We start from the raw sequence: 13106 nt of genomic DNA, 5'->3' as shown, positions 1-13106 counted from the left end.
TCATATTGTGAGTGATGTCAGGCAGATAAGGTTTTCCTTCGTTGTTTCCCCAAGTTTCCTTACAGGCACCCCTCCTCCTCCTCTTGCACATTATTAATATCTAACATCCTAAGGATGCCTCTTAGCTTCTCAGATTCCCCTGTTAGGGTACTCCATTTGAAGTGCCACAAAGACATGAAAGAATAATGTTTTAAAAACTGTTTGTTTCTTCCTCTGTTTTCACCATCCCCCCATTTCAATCAGACCTCCATTAAACCTTTGGGGTGCACAACAATGCAAATGTACTTAAAGCCACGAAACCGTACACTAAAATGGGACAATTTTATGTTATGCAAATCATACCACAAAAAAGAAAGGCCGGAAAAAAAAAATCTCTCGGGAGTTTTTGCAGGGTGGAAAGAAGCTGAAATTCCTAAAAGGAGTCACTCACTCTTGTGGTCTATTATAAAAGCCTACGCTAAGCGAAAACATTATGCCTGGGCCAAGGGGCAGTGGGGAGAGGCCAGAAGAGAAGAGAATTATTTCAAGAACAAGGACAGAGAAAGTGAAAGATCGTCAGGTCCCAGGGTTAGTGGATACCTGAGCCAACTTCAAGAGTTTCCAGGAAGGGGGCGTGACTTCAGATGGGATGGCTGCCCCCGAGGGAGCAAGCACCCTCTAGCTTCAGCAAAGATTTCTCCCCTTGGCTTAGAAGCAGAGAGCCAGGGGCTGCATGAGGAAGTTTAAAGCAGACTTGAACAATGATGACGTGGAGATTACAGAGCCTTTACCCAGTGTCTAGACATCAGTAAGCTCCCGTAATGCAGTCGTGACTCCGGGGTGTGGGGAGTAAGGGAGGGCAGAACTAGGGGTGATGAAATAATACTTCCATTTGAATGTTCCACGAGTTCAATGCAGAATCAGAGTTAATTTGATTAAAATGAAAAAAAAAAAAGAAACGGATATTTCTTGCACATTTTATTTCTGGGATGCTAGAACAGCAGAATTTATTTCTGAACAGCAACATTTATTTCTGAACAGCAAAATTAATTCTACTCTGCTGTCAGGTCTGTATTCTTGGCATCAGAAGCACCAGGTTCTAATTTTCTGAAGTAACCCACATCTACATTGGGCAAGCCTTGAGTTTATAGGTTATCTTACTTAATATGTGTATGAGTTAGAATTCTTTGTTTGGGAGTAACAGAAATTGATTCATACCAGCTTAGGATTTTATCAGAAGGATGTTTTTAAAAGGATTTATCAGAAGTATATTGGAATATTATGCAGACTCTGGGAAGTTCTCTCTCCCTCCACATCTTCCTTTTATGCTTCCCTCTTATGTCTTCATTCTTCTCGTTTGATTCTAACAGGCTTTCTCTCCCCCTCGCCCCCCTCTCCCCCCGCCCGCCACTCCTCATTCCACATTCTTGGTTTAAACCATCCTGTTTTGGCCCAGTTCCAAAAATATTCAAGATGAAGACACTCCTGGCCACCTACAAAACATTGTGCTTCATTCATTTTATCCCTCAACCACTGTACTTTCTTCAGTCCCTTTCCGGCTTGGTCCCCCCCCCCACCCCCCCACAATAGCACATGTCATCTGACAGACCAAATATTTACTTATCCTGTTTAATGTATTATTTCCTCCATCAGAATGTAAGCTCTATGAGGAATTTGTGTATGCTTTTTCCATTGCTGTAGCTCCAGGGCCTGGAATAGTGTCAGATATAGCACTCAATAAATAGTTGTTGAGTAAATGAGTGAATAAACATGGCAGCTCCAGCAGAAACCATGTAGATAGAAAAGTAGAGTGCTGAACACATAAAATAGTAGATGTATATTCTGAGTGCAACTTCCCTCATCTGGCTTCCAATGCTTTTATCTCCTTTTATCTATTTGTAATTGGGGTCAAAAGAGAAGAAGATTACCAAATGCTATATAATAAGACCCCAACTTTCTAGACCAGCTTTCATGCTGCCCTCAATTACCCATGTATGCACCTCCAAGGGCTGTTAACTAAGGAGACTCAAAAATGATGAGAATTTCTGGTTTTATTACAAATTTGCCTCGGGCTCCTCCAGAGTTGCATTCCTGGGGCCCTTATCTGATCCTCCTCATAGGCCTGTATGCTTGGGAAAGTGATGCTCCACAAATTCTCCAATTGTTGCTCATCTGTGCGATTTCCTATAGATAAAAGAGTCATAGAAAATAGTGCTTTATGAGAACTGGTGGGCCATGTAGTCTTAAGTCCCTCATTTTAAAACTGAAGCGCAAAAATAAAGATGTTTCTTATAAGCAAGAAGAGAATGTTGGGGATGCTCAAATCTATACCATGGACTTGAGAAAGACATATCCTATGCTAATAAAAGACAAACATGCAAATTGACCATACTTTCGCTATGCCTTAAGCCATGCCCACCAGCCAATCAGAGCGATTATATGCAAATTAGCCCAACCAAGATGGCGGCTGGCAGCCACAGAACTGGAGGAGCAGGAGGCTTGCTTGCTCCAGTGATGGAGGACGCCAAGCTTCCCCACCTGGGACCCGGTTCTGAGCTCCATTGAAAGCAACAAAGTTTCAATTATAGAAGGTAAAGAAACCCCAGATACCTGCTTTCAGCCAGCCGTGGCCACGGAGCTGGAGCGAGCAGGAGTGGGTTGCCCCTGGCAATGGAGGAAGCCAAGCTTTCCAAAGGCCTCCGCTAAAGGCAACAAAGTTTTAATTATAGAAGATAAATAAATCCCAGAATAAATTTTTAAAAAAAAAAGAAAAAAAGGAGAGGCTGGGAGCTTACATTGCCAGGGTGCTTGGCCAGCCTGAAAATGGCCCTCAGCCCCTCACCCAGACTGGCCAGGCACCCCATTGGGGACCCCCCACCCTAAAGGGGGTGTGGCCAACCTGAAAACAGCCATCAGCCCCTCACCCAGGCTGGCCAAACCTCCATAGGGTGAGGGTCCCCACTGGGGTGGACATCCTCCGAGGGGTCCCACACTGCAAGAGGGCATAGGCCGGGCTGAGGGACCCACGAGTGCACAAATTTTTGTGCACCAGGCCTCATATATATATGTGTATATATATATATATATATATATATACATATATATATATATATATATATATATATATATATATATATATATATATAGAGAGAGAGAGAGAGAGAGAGAGAGAGAGAGAGAGAGAGAGAGATGGTTCAGAAAAAGATGGGCATGTTTCATTGTGTGAAATTTGAGAGATTTGGGGGAAAAAACTGCCTATGCTACTGTGAAATATCTTAATGTGGAAGATAATTAAAGAAACCAGTGGTTGGTTGAATTTTTACAGAGATTAACATTAAATCCTAGACTAAATAGATGCTAAAAAACAATTTTCAAAGGCAAGTCATAGAAAACATGGTTTAGAATTAAGTGAAAAAGTTTGCGGGACTTCATCTGCATTGAGCCTCACCTGAGTGCAATAAATGGCCACCAGAACAGTTGAATGTAATCTTGGGAGCAATAACAGAATTACTATGTCTAAAGTAGTGATTTTCAACCGTTTTCATCTCATGGCACACATAAACTAATTATTAAAATTCTGCAGCACACCAAAAAATATACTTTTTGCCAATCTGACAACAAATATATAATATTGATTCATTCACACTGGACAGCTATTGTTGTGTTGCCTGTTGTCATTTTTTTTTAATTTTACTATCTAAGGGGAAAAAAGGGCAGTGCCCCTGACTAAATGGTCTGGCATTGCATGTTTTAAAAATTCGTGCAGCACACTGGTTGAAAATCCCTGGTCCAGAGTGAGGGAGGTGTTATCAGGCCCTGATAACATGGCTGACTCGAGGCAATACTTCATACTCCAGATCTTTTGCTGTCTCAAAGATTTCTTGTCCTCTCTCTCCTCAGTTCCATAACAAGCTGTCTGATGAGCTATCCCTAATAAGATATGGTGTTAAATCAAATAAAACTGACACTTCTGTAGCTTTAAATATCAGCAAAGATTTGAATATCAGCAATTTCAATCTAATACTAATAGCTGATAATAGCTGAAGGCACTGCTTCTTTAAGAGTATTTGTGTTTAAGCAGAGGAATCCAGGAGAGAGTGGTCTAGATTAGGAAACGGAGATCTTGTGAACAAGAAAACATTCTGATGCTTGCCAGATCACACCAGGCTCAACCTCTGTTTTCTTGGCAGCTGTTCCATTAAGCTATACACATACCTCTTTATGGTATTGTCAACTCTTATCCATTCAAATAAATTAATGTTCCCATCTGAGCTGACTCATTTGGCAGGGAAAGCTAGTTCACCTGCTAATGCATTAGCTGGCTCACATGACCACTCTCTCTCTAAAAAAAAAAAAAAAAAAAGCACAGCTCTCTTCCTCCTCCTCTCCTAAAAGCGAGTCCTCCTCTCGCTCTCTTCCTCCTCCTCTCGCTCTCTTCCTCCTCCTCTCGCTCTCTCGTCCTTGACTGGAATCAAACCGCCAGCCTTTCAATCCCCAGGCCAAAGCTCTATCCACTGAGCCAAACCAATCTACGCTCTTCTCTCTCTCTTTTTTTTTTTAAGGCATAAGGCAGAGGGTTTTCCAGCCGTACCAAAAGGAGGGATAAAGTACTCTACTTCTCTACTTGGACACAGAGCAGTCCAAGTAAGACCCCAGAGGCTTGAAAGAGTGTACAAGTTGGGGAATTATGCTGTGTTCCAACCATAAAGTCAAAGAAAGGATAGAAGGACATGAGGTTGGAGAAAGGGGGTCCCAGGCTGTCCTCACATGGAAGTCATTACAAAGCCTCTCTTTCCCACAATCCCTCTTCACTCTCTTTCTCCCTTTCACCAGGTTCACCTATTTGCTTTAAAATAACCCCTCAATTGAAAATTGAAAACAATTTAGGCCTTAGGATTTTCACCTTTATCCTGAGTACAGTAAGAAACCATTTGGCAGACTTAATTAAATGAGTGGTCACAGCAGGTTTTCTTTTTAAGTTTATTCTCGTTGCTGCATTGAGAATGGTCTGAGAAGGAATGGACAAGAAAGATTTGGACAGAGAGTCAGGTGGTGATAGGTAAGAGAGATCACGGTGAACTGAAGTGGTGGGAGCAATAAGATAGAAGGAGTATTGGACAGGTGTGGAAAGTATTTCTAAGGTAGAATTGATAGGTCTTGCTGATGGGTTGAATGATCTTTTACCCTCTCTGCATCCACCCCCCTTGGGCATTTAACTTCAAAGTGTCCTCTGCCTCTGGACTTGACCATGCGCCTGGCTTTGGGTAATAGAATGAAGCAGAAGTGCAAGTGTGGTGCTTCTAAGTCTACAACTCGGGAGGCCTTGCTCTTTCTTGTGTTCCTGTCATCTCCATGAGGACATTCCTGAGGTAGCCTACTGGCATGGAAAAGATACGTGGCAGAGACTTGAAGTGCCCAGTCAGCCCAGTTGAGACTCGTCTAGATGAGTGGTCGGCCAACTCATTAGTCAACAGAGCCAAATATCAACAGTACAACAATTGAAATTTCTTTTGAGAGCCAAATTTTTTAAACTATATAGGTAGGTGCATTGTTACTGACTTAATTAGGGTACTCCTAAGGCTTAGGAAGAGCCACACTCAAGGGGCCAAAGAGCCGCAGGTGGCTCGCGAGCCGCAGTTTGCTGACCAAGGACCCTAGGCATTCCATGAGTGTGTTTGGGTGATTTCCCCCTCAACCAGCAGCACAGAGGCCCTTTCAACACCCAGAAATAGATCTCCCATTGAGCATCTGTTTATCTCCTCTGACCATAAAAGCAGCTGGCCCTGCAGGAAAGGCTGTGGCTGCAATGAACTCCAGGAGGCCCCAGCCAGACTCCTGAGCAGCAAGAATAAAGACTGCTCAAAGGCCTTTTGGAGCCATGTAGCTAGCTCCTTGCTAGAACCATTCAGTCATCTGAGGAGTCAATCTGTGAACTAAACACACACACACACACACACATCACCGCAAAATTCCCAAGGCACTCAGCATCATTCCCTTATTCTCACAGTTGCTTCCTGATGACTCTTCATCAAATACCCACTCTCCAGATAAATGCTGATGGTGTTTTGTTAAATGGGAAGTATTTAGAAAGGATGGATTGACGCAATTGTATTCCAGTACTTTGTATGTAAACTAATTTAGCTCAGTATTAGACTAACAGTAATTATGAAAATAGCAGAATCAGATGTTTTTTTAAGGCCACCTCAGGCAATAAGAGGTTGCTGTTAGAACACTCACACATCATTGCTGAACAATTACCAGGTCATTAGGAAACAGCTTCAAACAACTTCATATATAATTATATGAAGTTTCCTATTAATAAGCAAAAAAGAACTCCCCCAAAGTAGGAGTTCAGGTTAAATAAATGTGAAAACTTTATAGGGCAAAGAAGTTAGAAAAGAGGGGACATGATACAGAAAGACCTGAGATGATAGAGATATTTTACAATGTATAAAATAAGAGAACTTGACATTTTTTTTTTTAGATCCATAAGAGATCCCTGTAATTACTCCTGAGCTCTCATAACATTTATGCAAAGGGCATGTTGATTGTCTACAATGTACACAATGTTATCAAGGTATATTAAGGACATTTAATAATTTTTCAAAGTAAACCAGCATTATGAATATTGAATTTTTATTAAATGGCATTAATAATATAAATGTTTATACTTTAATATAAACTAAATATATGTGATCTTCCATATTAGATAAATTGAAAAAATACAACGAGACAAACTACTCTGGGATTGGTCAAATGTTATCCAAAGTAACACAGTATGTCTGATTGTCTTTATGTTATTTATTGTTTTTATGCTATTTTATGTACCAGTGTTCATTGGTACAACATGGTTATTATGCACTTGTTCTGGGATAGGCGCGTGAACTTTTATGTTGACCACTACTGCGAATAAAGTAACTTGTCTATATCAGTTTTTAAGTGGACTCTGAGGATTTGAAATATTTGAAATATTCCCACGCCTGTACACATTGTCTTCATTGATTAAGCTGTGCTATCCCAAGCTGGGGAAATGTCATTCTGTGGCTTCAGTTTTCTTTAAACATTTAATAATGTTCTCCACCTGAGGAAGGGTTGAAGGCTGGACCGGGAGGCAGAGGTGATGGATGTTCCCTATTACCAGGTTGAATAAAAAGCCCTTTTTAAAGCATGGGCTATGCCTGGAGGCCAGCAGAGGAGGAAGGCTCTACCCCTGTCATTTGATATCTCAAAAGTCCTGAAGGCCTCAATCTTTCCTATTACTACTTAATTGAATTTGGCAAATCATAATCTTCCTTTTAAATATTTTACAGGTTTTTAAATGTAAGATTTATTTATTTTTTTTGTTTATTTATTTTTGACCTGGAGAAGGTTTGGATACATTCCTCCTACTCTGATTTGGTATCTATTTCGTAATCTAAAAAAGACAACACAAACATCTGAATGTTTTGGCCAAAGTAGAAATTAAAAATATGTTCTTATTTTTGGAGCCAAGGCATACCTGCCTAAGTTTCTTGATTATGCTGTTATGCTTGCCTCCAAATTTTCTTGATTCATGTGGTTAGCCTTAAGTTGGAAAAACAGTTCAGAAAAAGCAAAGCTTGAGTATGAAATACTAAAATTACTTTTTGCTATTTAACATTGAATAGCATAGATTATACTTTTATTACTCTATTGACTTCATAATAATAAGAATCTCAAAAGTTCTGACCTGCACCCACAATATTCTTTGTTTCTTTGTTGTTGTTTTTCCCCCATTTTACTCTCCTACTTTGAACAAGTACTAATTAACCGCAAATGCCCTGGTCATTCTCCCCCAAAATAAAATTTACTTCTACTTCAGAGAGTTTCTGAAAGGAAAGAAAGTAATTCACTCTTCGTTCGGTTGTTAAGATCATACTCAATCAAACTCAGTGTTTCTGGGCCTCGATCTGTGTCTTAAACTGAACAATGGGAACTTCAAGTTCACATCTGGTTTGTGAATTGACCGGGATGCCTCAGATAAAGGCTAAACTGACTTATTTTAGTTTATCCTGCTAAAGCAGTAGTTCTCAACCTTGGCTGCACATTAAAATCACCTAGGAATCTTTTTAAAATCCTGATTTCTGGGCCTCATCCTCCGGAAATTCTGTTTCTTTGCTATGGGGTGGGGCCACAACATTCGTATCAAAGAAACAGAATTTCCGGAGGATGAGGCCCAGAAATCAGGATTTTAAAAAGATTCCCAGGTGATTCTAATGTGCAGCCAAGGTTGAGAAACACTGTGCTAAAGGTTCCTAGTATATCCCGCCTATAGGGGAGGAAGATGTTTTTCTTAACCCTCTTAACAGTCCCTGGCTGGGTCTGAAAATTAAACTGGCAAAGACAAATTAACAGGAGAAAAGCTTACAAATTTTATGGATTTATTTATACGTACATGGGAGCCTTTACAAAAGAATGAAGACCCAACGTGGTGACCAGAGCAGGAAGCTTTTATACCTTTTAGACAAAAACAAACAAACAATAAATTTGTGAAGACTTGACAAGACGAAGTGACTTGGGCTAGGGGTAGTGAATGGTGAAGGAGTAGCTGGGGTGGGGCCAGCTTGGCTCAGTAGTTCGATTCCTGGTTGAGGCACAGGCCCGGGTTGCAGGCTCAATCTCCATTGTGGGGCATGCAGAGGCAGCCAGTCAATGATTCTCTTTCATCACTGATGTTTCTCTCTCTCTCTTATTCTCTGAAATTCATTAAAAATATACATATATATTTTTTAAAGAAGTAGCTGGGAAGATAAAGGTTAGTTTAACAAGGGTGGTTTATGTAGATTTCTCAGTCCCAAATTTCCCTGTCTGGTGATAAGAAGTCTTTTTTCTCCCTGGTGCAGGGAGAGTACCTTTCACCTGGGAGATGTATCTCTTGTTTTCAGGGAGGAGGGGGTGGGGTCTGAGTGACCTTCCTTCTGCCATTCTCATATGTCAGGGTGCCATATTTGGGGATAGCATTCCTGAACCCCATCACACCAACAAATTTATCTTTGATAGTAACTATTCCAGGGGGAACATCTCCCTGTCTATCTCTAATATATAAACTAATATATATAGTTTTTAGAATAATATTGTGATCCTGCTATCTATATTACAAAATAAACATTCCATTTTCTTATCAGAAAGGCGGGGTATATATGCTATTAATAAAGCTGCCAGTCTGTGTAATTCATCAAATAGACAAGCAAACCCATATATGTGAAATTTTAGCCTTGATTTTAGTTCAGTGTTTAAAACAAGCCAGCTTGTTTTATTAAATGTACATATCTAGTATTTACATGTTTCTGTCGCATAACTCTATTTTCTGATGACTGTGAAGGCACAGTTATTTCACACCCCAGCATGTAACAGACAGATAGGGATGCCCAGCAAGACTTTTTAGACATGGTGTCATTTTATTGAGAGCTATTTTCTTGTCTGATAAATGGCTTTGAAAGCAGGAATATAGCCTTCCCCTGTCCTCATCCCCCCCACCTTGCAGAATTGGTCAGTGCACCTTTGTGGCCTGCCTGAAGAGAATGATAATCTGCTGGTGACTTTGCCAGCCATTCATCTTCCTCCCATCGATGGGGCTGAAGGAAGAAATCCCTAGAGCAGCGGTTCTCAACCTGTGGGTCGCACCCCCTCTGGGGGTTGAACGACCCTTTCACAGGGGTCGCCTAAATACATCCTGCATATCAGATATTTACATCACAATTCATAACAGTAGCAAAATTACAGTTATGTAGTAGCAACAAAAATAATTTTATGGTTGGGGGTCACCACAACATGAGGAACTGTATTAAAGGGTCGAGGCATTAGGAAGGTTGAGAACCACTGCCCTATAGAGCATGCTTTCCCCTGGCCTCTGAGTCATTCTGTTGGCTTCTCCAGTCACAGATAGAAGAGCAGCCCTGTGCCCTCACCGCTGGTCTCCTGGGGCAGGGCCAGCCACACAGCACGATGCCTCAGATTCCTCCATGAGGGATTCACGCCTGTCACCACCCAGCAGAGAATCAACCCCAGCCACTTCAGTTAGGGTGTCCCTATAAGCCGAAGATGTGTCCCTATGAGCCAGGATGCAGCTCTGAAAATAAGAAAACGACATACGGGATTGAAATCTTAAATGTATTGTCATTCACAGTGTGGGGAACGAGTTCTCCTGAAAGCTTTCATAAAACAACATTTTCTGCCAGCAGCAGCGTTTTATCACCAGTTGTAATAACCAAGTCCATAAATGCATGGCTTCCCTTAGAAGTCATGAACGAGCCACTTCTGATTCCTGAGTTCATAAATTGTCCAGGCTATCTTCCTCTTCTGCCCCCATAAAGAGCCCTGAGAGCGTCGTATAGCCTTGTATTATTTCCTGAAATACGCACTGAGGCGAGGGAAAGAACACCTCTGCCACTCAACACAGTGTGGGAATGGCACCACTTGAACGTATCTTCCACGTTTGTCCCATGGTCAGAATGACTGGGAGGTTTACCGATATGTCCACACTTCATTCTTTTCTTTTTTTATTACCAAGAACGATAGATTAAAACTCATAAGAGACGTTGGTCTCATGGGCCTCTGGTCACTAATTGTTTCGTTCAGTGCTCACCAAGCACCTCCTGAAAACACCCCTTGTCCCCGGCAGGTGCTGAGGAGCTCTGGGTGCATATGCTCCCATGGGTGGCCCATGCTCCCAGACCCCACAGTGACAGGCCCAGTAGTCAGTGAGCACTTTAATCAGAGCAGGAAAAATCTAGTTGAGTATCCTAGTAGTATTCCCGTCAAGTCATATTGATATCTTGCTAACATGATTTAAGTTTTACATATTTATATTCAGAATGACCTAAACCAATGCTTCTAAAACTATGTAAAGGACCAGTTTTTTTAAAAACCCAGTCTATGTGGACTGATAGTTCTGGAGAATATAATAAAAAGGAACTACTAGAAAAATTTAAAAATTTTAAAAATTATTATTACAATGTGTTATTGTATATTGGTCTGTATTATTATTATTACTCTGTCAAATGGCTATAAAAGTGTCTGAGTGCTTACTCTTGATTTCTGTATTTATCTCACCATCTACACTAATAAAAGAGAAAAATGGTAATTGGCGTACGAGCTACCCTTTTCATTGGCTAATCAGGGCTATATGCAAATTAACTGCCAACTAAGATTGGCAGTTAACTGCCAACAAGATGGCGGTTAATTTGCATATGTAGGCACAATGCAGGGAGGCGAAAGGGAAAGCAGGAAGAAGCCCCCTGCCACTGACAGTGATCAGAAACCCAGAAGGGAGCTAAGAGCTGGGGGGCAGGGCAAAGGCGGCCCTGGGGCCGCCTTTGCCCTGCCCCCCAGCCATGATCGGAGAATCAGGTGCCTTTTCTGCCCTGGCCAGTGATAGCAGGAAGTAGGGGTGGAGCCAGCGATGGGAGCTGGGCACGGTCGAAGCTGACAGTCCCAGGAGCTAGGGGTCCCTTGCCTGGGCCTAAAGCGAAGCCCACGATCGCGGGGCCGCTGCAGCTGCGGGTCCCCGCTGCCCGGGCCGGACGCCTAGGCCAGAGGCGTTAGGCCTGGGCAGGGGTGGAGCCTGCAACCGCGGGGAGCTGGGGGGTCCCCTGCCCAGGCCTGACACCTCTGCCGGAGGCCTCAGGCCTGGTCAAGGGGCCGATCCGGTGATTGGTGATTGGAGGGTGATGAGGGTCAACTCCTCTGGCCGAGGCGTCAGGCCTGGGCTGGGGGAAGAACCAGTGATGGGGGGAAATGAGGGTCCCCTGCCCAGGCCTGACGCCTCTGGTCCAGGCGTCAGGCTGGGCAAGGGGCTGATCCTGTGATTGGAAGGTGATGGGGGGTCAATGCCTGAGGGCTCCCAGTATGTGAGAGGGGGCAGGCTGGGCTGAGGGACACTCCCCCCCCCACACACACCCAGTGCACGAATTTTGTGCACCGGGCCCCTAGTAGACTTATAATACACTAGAGGCCCGTTGCACAAAATTCGTGTGCGGGTAGGGTCCCTTCCCCAGCTGCTGGCTGCCAGCCAGGGCTTGCTTCTTTCTGTGCTGCCCCCTGGTGGTTAGCACACATCATAGCGAATGATGGAACTCCTGGTCTCCCGGTCGAACTCCCGAGGGGACACTTTGCATATTAGTCTTTTATATATATTGATAGTTTACCTGCTGGCACTAGTCTGTAGATCAAGCTTTAAGAAACACTGATCTAACCCATAGCCTTTTGGGCTTTATATGTCCTATGTGCTTTGTGTTGCCTGAATTGCAATTAAAGCAAGACGCATGCTTTCAGAAGAGTAAAACTCCCTTGTTATTGCATAAGTAAATATTTCACAACCCAGAGCTCATCTTTCCTTTCTTGGAACAGAATATTATTATGGAATAAGTGTTGGTTTTGGATCCAAACAAATCCAGGTTTGAATTCCAGACCTGATTTATTAGCTAGCTGTGTGACCTTTCGCAAGTTAATTAACCACTCTGAGCTCTCTCTCTCTCTCTCTCTCTCAAAATGGGATGGTCAAATGACTTCCTCTCAAGGTTGCTATGAAGATTAAATACAATGTATAAAATGCACCTGATTGAAGTAATTGTGCAATACACAGAGCTCTCATTATTATAGCAGGTAGCTCACTAAAGTGGGAGCTCCTTTGAGGAAGGGGGGAAAAAACATATCTTGCAGATGCCCCAGCTCCTAGCTCAGTACCCCCAATAAATGCTTACAGTATAAAATAGAAAGGGAAGGGAAAGGGAGGTGAGGACACAAGAAGGAAGAAGAAAAAAGTAAGCAAAGGCGGAAGGCAATGCCAGCAGTGTTAAATCAAGGTTTTTCTCCCTTTAATGAGTTTCAGAAAGTGTTTCATTATAACTGTAGAAATTGGAATTGATGCGACCCAAATTCCTTGGTTAGCTGCCAGTGAGGGTTCAAAGTAGGGTCACTGTCTTCCATTTGGCATTGGATACCTCCTCTGACTAATCCACACTGCAGTCGTGGAACAATCCATCCCTCCGCGGTCCTTATTGAGCAATAGACCCAGCATTACACTCTGCATGCAGAGCAGGAGGCAGGAGTAGCATGACTTTGGGAATCACCTATTTAATGGGGGCGGGGGGTAGGAGGTAGAAAAGATG

The sequence above is a fragment of the Myotis daubentonii genome, chromosome 13 (assembly GCF_963259705.1).
Source record: "Myotis daubentonii chromosome 13, mMyoDau2.1, whole genome shotgun sequence".
Taxonomy (NCBI): domain Eukaryota; kingdom Metazoa; phylum Chordata; class Mammalia; order Chiroptera; family Vespertilionidae; genus Myotis; species Myotis daubentonii.
The sequence above is the reverse complement of the archived record's forward strand: the minus strand, read 5'-3'. Positions refer to the sequence as shown.